The sequence below is a fragment of the Schistocerca piceifrons genome, chromosome 7, assembly GCF_021461385.2.
Source record: "Schistocerca piceifrons isolate TAMUIC-IGC-003096 chromosome 7, iqSchPice1.1, whole genome shotgun sequence".
Taxonomy (NCBI): domain Eukaryota; kingdom Metazoa; phylum Arthropoda; class Insecta; order Orthoptera; family Acrididae; genus Schistocerca; species Schistocerca piceifrons.
This window is the reverse complement of record NC_060144.1, coordinates 105,925,780-105,941,311: the sequence shown is the minus strand read 5'-3', so window position 1 is coordinate 105,941,311 and position 15,532 is coordinate 105,925,780. Positions and strand designations below refer to the sequence as shown.

General features: G+C 44.3%; 1 protein-coding gene across 1 annotated transcript in view; it reads right to left on the bottom strand.

Moving 5' to 3' along the window:
- The window catches only part of LOC124805485 (toll-like receptor 3), a 216,510-nt gene that overhangs the window by 85,256 nt on the left and 115,722 nt on the right, over positions 1–15,532 (bottom strand). The window lies entirely within an intron of this gene.

Below are 15,532 nucleotides of genomic sequence, written 5' to 3'. Positions count from 1 at the left end.
CAGCCGGCCGAAGTGGCCGTGCGGTTAAAGGCGCTGCAGTCTGGAACCGCAAGACCGCTACGGTCGCAGGTTCGAATCCTGCCTCGGGCATGGATGTTTGTGATGTCCTTAGGTTAGTTAGGTTTAACTATTTCTAAGTTCTAGGGGACTAATGACCTCAGCAGTTGAGTCCCATAATGCTCAGAGCCATTTGAACCATTGTTTGATTTAAATCAGGAGACCTAGGAGGCCAAGTAACTGTTCCTCCTCGACCAATCCATCTGGCAGGATACCTTCGGTTCAGAACACGACGTGAACGCAAGGCATTATGTTCTGGACGTCCATCGTGTTGATACCACATAAGCATTCTGGTTGTTAGCGGTACTTCATCCAGAAGAGGATGAAGAATTCGTCTGAGGAACTTGACATACGCTGTGCCCTTTAGACTACCATTGATGAAATAAGGGCCAATAATTTTAGTAGCAATCACCCCACACCAGACGTTAACTCTCCGTTGGCGCTGATGTTCCACCTGTCTAAGCCATAGTGGGTTGTCGCTGGACCAATTATGCATGTTCCTTGTATTTACCTGTCCTTTGTTTGAGACGTCGAAAAGTTCGGTTTGGCGAGGATTTGCTGCTGTGCCCACTGACAGAACTGTACACCATTCTGGAAATCATCCGCATGCATTTCTTGATGTAGGTGTACGTGGTGAGGATGGAGCGGGTGACGTGTAAGAATACGATGCACACTGGTTTTAGGAATGCCAATCTCGTGTTCAAGCTGTCGTGTGCTCAAATGTGAATTCATAGCAACGGAAGCGAGAACAGTAACTTCGGCAGCTTCGTCTGTGCGAGTGCTACGACGACTGCGTTGTCGTGAGTTTCCTAAAGCGGCGCAACGAGAAAACATCCGTCGGCAAGGTGGGTTCATGTCAGGATATCGCTATCTGTACAGTTCCGCTGCCTGCATAGCATTTCACCTACCTCCAACAACAACAATGAAAGAAACGTTATGTCGATGCAGTTTGTAGGAAGGACAGCGTTTATTGTATGTCTGCTCTACACAACAGTAAAGGACTAAACTACTGCCCTAAATTGAGCCGTAACTTACATGCCCCAGAGATGAGTAGCATATCTACCTTCTCTCCGTTGGTGTACATCCTACTCATACAACTCTTCAACTGACGATGTTTGACGGAATGACGGGTGTGAATTCTACTTATATTTACATTTGTCCTCTGTCAACATCAGCATGTGGATGTGTTCCATTACCCCGAGTACCTGCACTAAGCGCTGGGAGCGTCAACGTCAGTGTTGTGTTATCTAATCAATAACGTTGTGTTTCAGTGAATGGTACACTGTGATACATTTTTGAATGGGTCTTTAGGACAGGTAGTGAATTACCGAATAAAAAATACAATGTTCCATTTAAAAAAGTCATACCGTTGTTAATACCTTTGTAAGATACAAAGCTACAACGAAGGCAATCATGCTGATTAATGTCCCCCTGACGGCTAAAGAACATTTGCTTGAAACATTTTGCAATTTGTATCTGGACAAACAGTTATTTAGGGTGGTCAAGATTAATGGGATACCCTGTGCATACGAAGGACGAAATAAACGCTATCTACAGGAAACTAGCTACACACTATGATACAAATACTGTGTACAAGTCATTCACATTTATACAAGTAGCTGTTTACACACTACACGAAAGGGTATATCTACATGAGGAATGAAGCAATATGAAATAAGTCTTGAATATACTAGGAGAGACAGGATTGTGCCCCGCTCACGACAACACTTTTCTTTGCAAGCGCCAAAACGTAAGTCAGAATGACAACCGCAATACGAACATGTGCGATCTTACAACTCATAAAAAGCTGATTAAGAGTTAAATGCATACTGGTAGAAATTGAATATATTAATACTGAAAGTGAGATGCATTTGTAGCCAGCGAGCAACTATGCTTTCAGTGTTAAGTTAGTATTTAAGTGGCCTTCCAGGAGGGAAGCGGAGTCCCGTCTTGGGTAAAATAGGGAACACAGTAGTTAGATGTTTGTTACCAAAGCCTAAGCGCTGCACCGACAATAAACAATTGTTTGTATAAAAATATTTGTGAGCGTGATGGTGTGAATGTGTGCATGAAAACGCTACAACACGCCGGACATTAAAAAATGCTAAACTTAGGTCTTGTGTTACCAAATGAAAGGGGTCAGAACAAGCATTACAAATTCTTGCGATAGAACAGCACCAAACAAGAATTATTACAGCATATTTGCACACGAACACAACTTGTTTCAACATTGTTTTACACTTGCTCATTGGCATAATTCTCAAAGAGGCATTTTCATGCACGACAGAATACACAACAGTGATATCATGTAGCAAGAGGAAGTATAAATCTCCGACACTGAAGTACACTGTTTCCAGTCAATGAAGACAGTTGTAGAACATAATACTGTACTCCCAGAATATATCAGTAGATAGTAAAACACGAAATAAGGGGTTTAACACTAGTAGATAATCATGAAATGATGTACTCAATAGTACTCTCATGATGAACGAAGGATTGCAGTAGTAGAGCAGAAATGAATTTCCTGTAGATCAGTAGGCACATCCTAGTAAACTTGTCATATGCGTGGTAGCTAAACTTAGTTATGTAGGCTTATCGCGATTTCATGTTATGAAGCTTTCTTTCCTCATCATGTGTAACGATTGGTACTCGCGTCAGGTGCGATGTATGGACAGAAAACCCATGCACATCATGTGGTAATATTGTATGTAAATATTTTGTCAGTACTGGAATATGTGACTGAAAAAATGACAACCTGTCTAATATTAAAGATATGAATACAGATTGTTCACTGAACACTGAAAAGGGTAATGCCCGAGAGCAAAATGTGATAAAAATTATAATGTAAAAACTGAAAGACGTTACGTGACACAAAATCACAAGACATGTACGTAATATTAACTGTCTTACATGTATAATTTCTTTACAGTGTTTATGTACATTTTTGTACTATATTTATGTAAAGAAATGTAAATGCCTTATGAAAATATATGTCTACGGAGTAAGAAATACACAAACCCAGCGTGTCAATATATTTCAACATGTTAATAGCTAGGTTATTCTGACAATGATGTACAAATGTATAAACTATATACATAACTCAGTTTTAAGTCGAATATGTTTTCCAGGAATGCATAAGTGAACTAATAACTGTAACTGTGCTACAAACATTTTGCGAAGGTTTAGAACCCATAACTCTGTATGTTCCCATAAAAAAAAGCCTACATGTGCCAGTGCTGGGTAATAACGAGTATTTGTATCCTCTGTGGGATGGGGTATCGACAAGGCATTCTACCTTAGAGAGGGTATGGAAACCAATAAAGGCACTGGAGACTTACTTTGAATCCATTCAAGTGTCTTCGGGATGCTGATAGTGTGAGCCAGGTCCAACCACTGAAACACATTTATTACGACAGGAACAAATGTCTGGGCCGTAGATGATGAACAGCCTCGCCACAGCATCAATGGTTCTACTGTCCACAAGCCTCAGTACACCACATTGCAGCAATGGCATGAACACTTTTGTGACTTTGGGTAAATAAGTCAAATTGTAGCACACTCATGGACAGCCCAGCTTAAATACAGTTAACAAACTCGTGCAGCATACGTCACGCGAGGTGCACCGCGCTGGACAACTGCGCAGTAGCAAAGGTTAGATTCCAATAATCAAAGTCTTAAAAAATTTATAAATAGCAGCGGTATAAATTTGTAAAGTCAAGTTGCAAAGCCGGTCGTCGTGGCCGAGCGGATCTAGGCGCTTCAGAGTCATTTGAACCATTTCTTTCTTAAGTTTGAAAAAATGGCTCTCTAAGCACTATGGGACTTGACATTTGAGGTCATCAGTCCCCTAGACTTACAATTACTTAAACCTAACTAACCTAAGGACATCACACACACCCATGCCTGAGGCAGGATTCGAACCTCCGACCGTAGCAGCAGCGCGGTTCTGGACTGAAGTGCCTAGAACCGCTCGGCCACGATGACCGGCAGTCCAGTTGCAGACAGGCACCATTACTAGACACCCACATAAAGCTTTCAGCCACAGCCTTCGTCAGTAAAGAATACGCACACACACACGCACGCACACACACACACAAGCAAGCAAGCACACCTCATGCACACATGACCACCAACTCCAGCATCTCGGGCCAGAATACAGCATCACTTGGGTTTCAAGCAGCAATGTGCAGAGAATGGGGAAGGGAACAGGAAAGAGGAGGGGAAAGGGACAGTTGTGTTGTAAGGGGGGGAGGGCGGGAGGTGAAAGCTGTCTGGTGGGATGTTCAGGGACTAGACTGCCAAAAGGCGGACCATCAGGAGGTTGTGTGGCAGTGAAGTGGGGAAAAAAGGAATAAAAAAGGAGAGGAGTGGGGAAAGAGGGGCAGATGCGTTGTCAAAGGGCTGCAAATAAACAGGATGGGAGATGTAAAAGGGAAGGAGATGATAGCACATTGGTTGGGGGGGGGGGGTGGATACTGTTGGGTGGGGGATGCGGGGGGGGGCGGTATATTATGGCAGGTTGAGGCTGAGATAATTATGGTTCAAAAATGGTTCAAATGGCTCTGAGCACTATGGGACTTAACATCTATGGTCATCTGTCCCCTAGAACTTAGAACTATTTAAACCTAACTAACCTAAGGACATAACACAACACCCAGTCATCACGAGGCAGAGAAAATCCCTGACCCCGCTGGGAATCGAACCCGGGAACCCGGGCGCGGGAAGCGAGAACGCTACCGCACGACCACGAGCTGCGGACTGCTGAGATAATTATGGGAATGAAGAATGTGTTGTAAGATATATCTCAATTACACAGTTCAGAAAGGCTGGTGGTGAAGGATCCAGATGGGTCAGGTTGAAATCAAGTGTGTTATATTTAGCTGTATGTTGGGCCACAGGGTGGTTTACTTTGCTCTTGGCCACAATTTGGCAGTGGTTGTTCATCCTGGTGGACAGATGGTTGGTAGTCATATCTATATAAAAAGCTGTATATTTATTGCAGCACAGCTGATAAATGACATGGTTGCTTTCTCAGATGGCCTGGCCCCTGATGGGGTACAATAAATCTGTGATGTGACTGTTGGGTGGGTGGACTAGGCAGGTTTTGTATCTGAGTCTTCCACAGGGATATGATCTTTGTGGCAAGGGGTTGGGATTGGAAGTGGCACAGGGATGGACTAGGATGTTGTGAAGGTTGGGTGGGCGACTTTAGAAGGGATGGGAAGTATCAGTTAGGATGTCCTTTATTTCATGGTACGATGATAGCCCTGGTGAAGGATGTGCTTCAATTTTTCCAGGCTAGGGTGGTATTGGGTGATGAAGGCAACACTCCTATGTGGCTGGTTCTTGGGGGGATGGGGGGAGTGAGGGGAAATGGTGCAGATCTGCTTGTGGACTGTTTCTGAGGGACAATGCCTGTCTGTGAAGGCCTTGAGAAGAGCCTCAGTATTCTGAGCAATGGAGTTTTTGTCACTGCAGATGTGCTGTACCCTTGTAGTCAGTCTATATGGGAGGGATTTCTTGGTGTGAAAGAGATGACAGCTGTCAAAATGCAGGCACTGTTGGTGGTTGATGGGTTTAATATGGAGGGAGGTGCGGATGGAGCCATCAGAGAGGAGGAGGTCAACCATGTGAAGCGGATGGATGAGAATGTGCTGAGGTTTTAAAGGAAAGAAGGTAGGGTTTCTTGACCCTGATCCCAGATCATGAAGCTATCATCAATGTACCTGAACCAGGCTATGAGTTTGGTGTTTTGGGAGACCAGTAAGGTCTCCTCTAGATGGCCCATAAAAAGATTGTCGTAGGAGGGTGCTACTCAGGTGCCCATGGCTGTGCTGCGAATTTGTTTATATACCTTCCCTTCAAATGAGAAGTAGTTGTGGGTTAGGATAAAGTTAGTAAGGTATATGAGGAATAAGGTAGTGGGTTTGGAGTCTGCAGGAGGTTAGAAAAGATAATGATCAATAACAGTATGATCATGAGCATGAGGGACTTTGGGCAAGAGGGAGGTGGTGTCAACAGCGATGAGTTGGGATACAGGAGGTAAAGGGAGGGGGATGGTTGCGTGTGTGTATGAGGTGTGCTTACTTGTGTGCTGTGTGAATGGTGTGTGTGTGTCCCTCTTTTACTGACGAAGGCTGTGGCTGAAAGTTTTACGTGAGTGTCATTTAATTGTGCCTGTCTGCGACTTGACGTGTCTTCTTTGCAGTAAGTAGCAATCTGCCGTTTCCTACATTGTAGATTTTCCTACCTGGAGTTTCCATTGTTTGATTTGTGAAGTGTCCATTGAGCTGTGGTAAATTTGCTGTTTTGAAGAGCGCGCCGCAGCGCGTAGTGTGAAGCAGTCGCCCTCCGTTTCTGGCGGTGAGGCCGCTGTGGCAATCACAGCTTTGGTGTCCCCCTCTGGTGTGAAATGGTAGCCTGTTCACGTGCATTTAAGGGGCGCTATGAGCTTGCCAGGGGCAAGTCTGGTCAGTTGGTCAGCCGGGTCAGTGTGGGGCAGTCAGTGTCTGTCTGTCATCCGGAGTGGTAGTATGTGTTAGGCCGCCAGTCTGCTCGAGCATGTTCAGGCAATGGTCATTGGCGGTTGGATCGATCTGTTGGTCGGTCGCACACTGCGACACAAGATGACTTGTCCGTCTTGAGCGTAGGCGTATGTGAGGTCATCATGTCAGTCCAGTGGGTCGCGCCGTATAGCGAAGGGTAGTGGCTTCGCGGCCGACACGAGAGCAACAGGAGTCAACCCACGACATCGGTCTGGCCGGCACGAGCTGCGACGCCGTGAGACGGGAGATCGGCGCGCTTTCCTGCGTCCGTTGAAGAAGCTGGCAGCGGACGGTTCGGGAGAGCGTTTTGGTTGTGGTGCGCCAGGTCTTCACCAGACATCGCAGTTTATTAGAAGTGATTCGTGATGTGTTGTTACATTTACTTGTTAAATTCTACTTGTTTTCTTGGTCAGTCTCTCGTCCCCAGCTTGCTCGTCTGTCTCCCGTCCGCATTTGTTAGGCAGTTAGTGTGTCTGTCTGTCTGTCTGTCGGTCTGCCGTACATTAATAGCTCTCTCTGTCATGTTTGTCGGATTCGGTGTTAACGAATTTAATCCTGAAATATGTTTTTATCTTGCCTATCATCTTGAGAGGCGGTATATGTGTAATGTAGAGCATCTTTGTACATTTTATGTAAGACTGAATTTAATGGGTTTTTATTTAAATTGTCATTTTAGTATATAAAGTTGCCACCCTTCCACTGTAAGAGTTTTCTTTTAAAAACAAGTTGCACTTTCGGTGGCAACAATCTGCCAGTAAGTATAATAATTCTCAATAAATGTGGCATCAGTCTGTCTGTGAGCATATCAGTACTAGCATACATGCTACATAAACAAGACATAAAGGTTTAAGCAAGCAAGGCAAGACAAAACTATTGGTAATGCATAAGCCTACATTGTGACCTACAATACCTACAATACCTACAATATTTATTATTAATGTGAGTGTTTTGTACCATTTCCATCCCTCCTACGGGGTGCATAGTTTATGTATTTGTTTGAGTTGTTAAAATTTTTAGTTTAAACTAATCTGTTGTGTTGCAAATTTGCACCAGTGTAGTCTTTCAGAGGTTGTTGTGAGCGGTCTTGACTACGGCCGTATTAAAAGGGAGCGGCAACGTCCGAAAGCTCATACTATCAAAAAAAAAAAAAATGTTATTTCTGCCTCTGAATTAATTGTAACTTGATATTTAGAGGATGCTTTCTGATTATAATTTTTAAATCTGTTTTTTTTTTAAAAAAAAGAAAGGGTTTTTTGGAATAAAATTTCCATTTGTTGAAAAAAAACTGTTGTTGTTGTAGTCTTCAGTCCTGAGACTGGTTTGATGCAGCTCTCCATGCTACCCTATCCTGTGCAAGCTTCTTCATCTCCCAGCACTTAGTGCAACCCACATCCTTCTGAATCTGCTTAGAGTATTCATCTCTTGGTCTCCCTCTATGATTTTTACCCTCCATGCTGCCCTCAAATGCTAAATTTGTGATCCCTTGAGGCCTCAGAACATGTCCTGCTAAGCGGTTCCTTCTTTTTGTCAAGTTGCGCCACATACTCCTCTTCTCTCCAATTCTATTCAATACTTCATCATTAGTTATATGATCTACCCATCTAATCTTCAGCATTCTTCTGTAGCACCACATTTCCAAAGCTTCTATTCTCTTCTTGTCCAAACTATTTATCGTCCATGTTTCACTTCCATACATGGCTACACTCCATACAAATACTTTCAGAAACGACTTCCTGACATTTAAATCCATACTCGATGTTAACAAATTTCTCTTCTTCAGAAACGCTTTCCTTGCCATTACCAGTCTACATTTTATATCCCCTCTACTTCGACCATCATCAGTTATTTTGCTCCCCAAATAGCAAAACTCCTTAACTACTTTAAGTTTCTCATTTCCTAATCTGATTCCCTCAGCATCATCCGATTTCATTCGACTACACTCCATTATCCTCGTTTTGCTTTTGTTGATGTTCATCTTATACACCCCTTTCAAGACACTGTCCATTCCGTTCAACTGCTCTTCCAAGTCCTTTGCTGTCTCTGACAGAATTACAATGTCATCGGCGAACCTCAAAGTTTTTATTTCTTCTCCATGGATTTTAATACCTGCTCCGAACTTTTCTTTTGTTTCCTTTACTGCTTGCTCAATATACAGATCGAATAGCATCGGGAAGAGGCTACAACCCTGTCTCACTCCCTTCCCAACCACTGCTTCCCTTTCATGTCCCTCGACTCTTATAACTGCCATCTGCTTTCTGTACAAATTGTAAATAGCCTTTCGCTCCCTGTATTTGATCCCTGCCACCTTCAGAATTTGAAAGAGAGTATTCCAGTCAACATTGTCAAAAGCTTTCTCTAAGTCTACAAATGCTAGAAACGGAGATTTGGCTTTCCTTAATCTTTCTTCTAAGATAAGGCGTAGGGTCAGTATTGCCTCACGTGTTCCAGCATTTCTACGGAATCCAAACTGATCTTCCATTTCCATAATCTTGTCCTCAAGTACATCGCCCTTGTATAGACGCTCTATATACTCCTTCCACCTTTCTGCTTTCCCTTCTTTGCTCAGAACTGGGTTTCCATCTGAGCTCTTGATATTCATGCAAGCGGTTCTCTTATCTCCAGAGGTCTCTTTAATTTTCCTGTAGGCAGTATCTATCTTATCCCTAGTGAGATAAGCCTCTACATTCTAACATTTGTCCTCTAGCCATCCCTGCTTAGCCATTTTGCACTTCCTGTCGATCTCATTTTTGAGACGTTTGTATTCCATTTTGCCTGCTTCACTTACTGCGTTTTCGTATTTTCTCCTTTCATCAATTAAATTCAGTATCTCTTCTGTTACCCAAGGATATCGACTTGATCCTCTGCTGCCTTCACTATTTCATTCCTCAAAGCTACCCATTCTTCTTCTACTGTATTTCTTTCCCCCATTCCTGTCAGTTGTTCCCTTATGCTCTCCCTGAAACTCTGTACAACCTCTGGTTCTTTCAGTTTATCCAGGTCCCATCTACATGTATAAATAAATATTTGCAACGACTCCTATTCGCGCCGTCACCGTGCGGCCAAGATATCGTAGGTAGGTATGATCATATAAGAGTAAGCTGACAGAAAATTGAAAGCTATACAATCAATTTTTTTATGTACTTCAACTGTCTTTTTTCATAGATCTCGGAGTCTGTCGGTCCTTTGAGCTGGTGTTATAAATATGGATGAGCTATCACTCTCCAAGTATTGTGCTAATTATAAGTTATAATATGTGAAAGTCGCAAGTTTTCATTGTCCTACCGAGCTACGTGCTGATCTCGACATCCCGATGCGACGAGGACTTTCACTTTAAAATGGACCTTCTCTAAGAAGAAGTCAACACGAAGAGAGAATAGCCGACGTAGCCACGCCGGCATTGTTCCACATCGTTGGGAGATAGGTAAATATCAAGCCATATACCAAAGGAATTGATCTTCAAATAGTATCCTAAAGCTGCCACAACGTTTCTTAACCCGCACGCATCTATACCTGTGTGTGTTTCTGGACTTACCATGTCTAGAGCGGCTAACGTGCACTAACATAACTACGTCAGCTCTGAGCAATCCACGTTGTCTCCCTGACCAATATAGCCGCCTACCCCGTTTTGTCTAGCGTGCAATCCTCCATGTTCTGCGATGTGGCATGGTTGCCCAGTCTCTTGACACCTCCACCACCTTCCACAGAGATTCCGACAATAGAGCGCGAACAGCCGACCAAATTCGTCATTTCCTAAATGATCATTCGCAGGCACCCAGCCATAACAGTCTGCTCTTTGTCAAACTCCTTTATGTCAGTGGATTTCCTCATTTTTCTTCTCTTATTGTCGTTTGAATGATTCTCTTTTCGTCTCAGTCTGGTTAAATAGCTCGCAAACGCTCTACCACTTTTGTTTGGATTCTATCTATTTGGAATTTTGTTTAAATTCTGCAGTCTAAAGGTACTACCTTTATTTAACTCTGATCTCGCTCAAAAGGGGTACATAATATATGAAGACTAAGTATCATAATTCTTGAATATTTACGCTAGCTGCCACATAGCCATGGACTTTGATACTTGCCCTAGAGCAATGAAGGGACGAAGCAAGTATTTTAAGCAAATTTTTCTTACTCTTGTCCACTATGTGTGTAGTTTCGACCGTTTGGGACGATTTACAAATTTAATCAAACCGTTGATATTTTGTTGTGCAACAGTCAAATCTCTGTGATTTGTCTCGATTCCATGGAGTCGTAGCGCACGTCACATGAATACCAATTACAAATGAAATTTGATTAAACTTTGTTTTAAATCAAAGGACTTCCAGAAACCATTTTCCACTCTGTAGCTATGTGCGCGCTGATATGAAACTTCCTGACAGTTTAAAACTTGTAACGAACGGGATTTCGAATCCAGGATCTATGCCTCCGTAGACAAGTGCGATTGAAGTATGAAGCACAACTCGCGAACCGTCCTCGCAGATTGTAAGTAGCAGTTCAGTGGGTCTGCTCTGTGATGACCTACCTACCAATATTCTTCAAAACTTCGACTGACTCGGTTGTGGGTTCGCTCTGTTGTGGCCCATTACCTGTCTGCATGTCAAGAATTAGCACTATCTTTCCGTTGGAAGGACAACACTACTTCTTCAAGACTGCATGGAAATCCACTACTTCCGTGTGCATTTTCTTTTACTGGTCAGACTTTGTACTACTGTGATATATGATCAGGACTGTCTTTATGGACTGTGAGGACAATTCTTGCTTTTGACCAACAGTCTATCAATAGACTGTCTTTATGGACTGTGAGGACAATTTTTGCCTTTGACCAACAGTGTATCAATAAGTGTGTGCATTTGATATATTTGTTATCGTTAATATAAAAAAAATTGTAGCAAATAATTATTGGGCACTGCCCAAAACAAGTTGTAAAATTTTTTGTGGGTAGCTTGGAGGCTACGACATATGAAACGTCCCCTCAGAAAAATTACAAAAGACTGTGCTGGTAAACCTCTTCCGTTATTTGATTTTCAAGCAGCTTAGCAAAACTGAACGTACTCAGGCATTTCTCTCTTTGATTATTCTGATCATCACTAAACTGACACACAATATTTTTAGCGCAACGCAATCTGGCTTTCAATAATCCCTACAAAAGAATGGCTCTGACTAACAATAACCTATACATCACTTACCTCTCAAAAATCTTCGTTAGTCGAACTACTGCAATACAGCGAGCGCCAATACTTACAGCTAAATAAAAGATTCTAACTACTGAAGGCACTAACTACTGATAGGCATTGTTAGCAAATGAAATATTTTGGCAGAGAACAAACAATGTATTTACCTTAATAATGTTCAAAAGTCACCATATGTATACACTCCTGGAAATGGAAAAAAGAACACATTGACACCGGTGTGTCAGACCCACCATACTTGCTCCGGACACTGCGAGAGGGCTGTACAAGCAATGATCACACGCACGGCACAGCGGACACACCAGGAACCGCGGTGTTGGCCGTCGAATGGCGCTAGCTGCGCAGCATTTGTGCACCGCCGCCGTCAGTGTCAGCCAGTTTGCCGTGGCATACGGAGCTCCATCGCAGTCTTTAACACTGGTAGCATGCCGCGACAGCGTGGACGTGAACCGTATGTGCAGTTGACGGACTTTGAGCGAGGGCGTATAGTGGGCATGCGGGAGGCCGGGTGGACGTACCGCCGAATTGCTCAACACGTGGGGCGTGAGGTCTCCACAGTACATCGATGTTGTCGCCAGTGGTCGGCGGAAGGTGCACGTGCCCGTCGACCTGGGACCGGACCGCAGCGACGCACGGATGCACGCCAAGACCGTAGGATCCTACGCAGTGCCGTAGGGGACCGCACCGCCTCTTCCCAGCAAATTAGGGAAACTGTTGCTCCTGGGGTATCGGCGAGGACCATTCGCAACCGTCTCCAAGAAGCTGGGCTACGGTCCCGCGCACCGTTAGGCCGTCTTCCGCTCACGCCCCAACATCGTGCAGCCCGCCTCCAGTGGTGTCGCGACAGGCGTGAATGGAGGGACGAATGGAGACGTGTCGTCTTCAGCGATGAGAGTCGCTTCTGCCTTGGTGCCAATGATGGTCGTATGCGTGTTTGGCGCCGTGCAGGTGAGCGCCACAATCAGGACTGCATACGACCGAGGCACACAGGGCCAACACCCGGCATCATGGTGTGGGGAGCGATCTCCTACACTGGCCGTACACCACTGGTGATCGTCGAGGGGACACTGAATAGTGCACGGTACATCCAAACCATCATCGAACCCATCGTTCTACCATTCCTAGACCGGCAAGGGAACTTGCTGTTCCAACAGGACAATGCACGTCCGCATGTATCCCGTGCCACCCAACGTGCTCTAGAAGGTGTAAGTCAGCTACCCTGGCCAGCAAGATCTCCGGATCTGTCCCCCATTGAGCATGTTTAGGACTGGATGAAGCGTCGTCTCACGCGGTCTGCACGTCCAGCACGAACGCTGGTCCAACTGAGGCGCCAGGTGGAAATGGCATGGCAAGCCGTTCCACAGGACTACATCCAGCATCTCTACGATCGTCTCCATGGGAGAATAGCAGCCTGCATTGCTGCGAAAGGTGGATATACACTGTACTAGTGCCGACATTGTGCATGCTCTGTTGCCTGTGTCTATGTGCCTGTGGTTCTGTCAGTGTGATCATGTGATGTATCTGACCCCAGGAATGTGTCAATAAAGTTTCCCCTTCCTGGGACAATGAATTCACGGTGTTCTTATTTCAATTTCCAGGAGTGTATATCTACCACTTCATGACATCCATCTTTCCAGATTTCCTTTTTCTGGCGGACACACGTCCAGATCGTCCGCTTATAGTAACCTCTCAAAACTCTGGCATCACTCTCTCCACATCCACCACTGCTAGCGGCTCACCTCCAGCTGCCCAACGCTACGCGCTGTTCACATCCAACTGCTCAACACTACACTAGCGAATATTCCAACGCCGAGTCCAACCAGCCACAGACTGCACACAGTACAGTCAGTGATTTTCATACAGAGCGCTACGTGGCGTTACCAACATAAAAACCTAAACAGCCTACTTACAAGCTTTACTTCTGCCAGTGCCTCGTTTCCAGCGTTCCGAATTTTACAAAAGTCCTCGTGCGATACTTGCACGACCATCACTCCTGGAAGAAATGGTATTGCGGATACATGGCTCAGCCACAGCGACGAGGATATTTCCAGAAAGAATATTTAGCTCAGCAGTGGAGTGTGCGCTGATATGAAACTTACTGGCAGATTAAAACTGTGGCCCGGACCAGGACTCGTCAGCTTTTGCCCGCGGAAGATGATGGTCTGTGGTCACAGGCTCACAGTTCCTGCCAACATTTCCTGTAATTAGACTAAGGTACACTGTTCCACAAGTTCTGCTCAGAAGTCTACTTTCCGACTTAGCAGCTGGTATTTACCCAAAACTAAGACAGTAGAAAAGCAGAATCTGAATAATTACTTTCAATCATAGTGACAATGTCACAGACTGCCAAAAGGCGGCCAAGTTATTGGATTTTATTGTATTAGGTATGGGACGTCAAGTACCAAACATCATACTGATACCAAACTTGAGTACAATTTTGGATCATAACTGTTAATGTAAATGTTGCTGGTTCTTTCTTATTGTGTTGTCACATTCTGTTATTGTGTCGACCCATTACGCAAGTGTTTAATTAATAATAACTAGAGTGCAAACTGCCACCCATTTTATTGACCTGTAGTGGAAACAAGGTTTCTCCTACCGTGCATGTTGGGGCTGAATTAATGTACACATCCCAACAAGAAATCATATTGGGCGTTGTACTCATCCACTTATGAACGCAGTGGTGTTTTCCGTATGCTGTGTATCCTGTCTTCGACGTCCCGCAGTTCTTCCTTCCTTGTGCATCTTCGATTACCTCTGTTGTAAGCCTCGCAAATTCTCTCTAATCCGCACGTCATTGCCATGACTAGTTTTTTGCTGAAGGTTACACTTCGACCAAGCGAGGTGGCGCAGTCGTTAGCACACGGGATTCGCATTAGGGAGGCAAACGGTTCAAACCGGCGTGCAACCATCCAGATTTAAGTTTTCCGCGATTTTTATAAATTTGCTCCAGGAAAATGCCAGGATGGTTCGTAGGAAAGGACACGGCCGATTTCTTTCTCCATCCTCGACGCAATGCGACATCGATGTCCACGGGATGTTAAACGCGATCTTCCTTCCTTCCTGCCGTGACACAGCGCCTCCGATGCCTACAGTTCATATACAATTGGACTTCTTTAAATGACACGAGTGATTGGACTTCTTTACTCTCGTTAATATCTGTTGGACGCGTGCGGTCGGAATCCTCTTCACGACGTGTGGATAGTTGTTCAACTACAATCATCAAACCTCCTACCTTGTCAGTTATCTTTTTGCCATCTACGTTTTGCGGAAACGCGTTGGCACACACCCTGTAGTGATTAAATCTGTTCTTTATTTAGCTCATGCAAAATCTTGTCTCTAGTGTCAGACGTTCCATACACGATAAGGCGGCAATGCTACATCATTCTTCAGAGTGCTTATTTTCTCTTACATAAATGTGGAAAGTCTCTCAACTAAAGGAAACGAGTAGTGGTAGCACATGGTCGGTACTGGTATCAAGGAGTCAAGATGAAACACTAGCATAAATTAATAGGAAGAGTTCTGTGATTAGAAGCGAGCAATACTCTGAGGCGTCCAGTGAAATTAATAAAGCGATTTCCTAAGAAATAAGAAGCATCTGCTTTCACCAATCGAAACATAAATCGTACCAAAGCCTGTTCTAAGGAACATTCAGGCTTACTAATTCGATAATGGAACCCAAAGGGCAGTTCAAAAAGCCCCGCTAGCACCTTATGTCTTGAGGACACGGTTTTTTTGGAGAGTG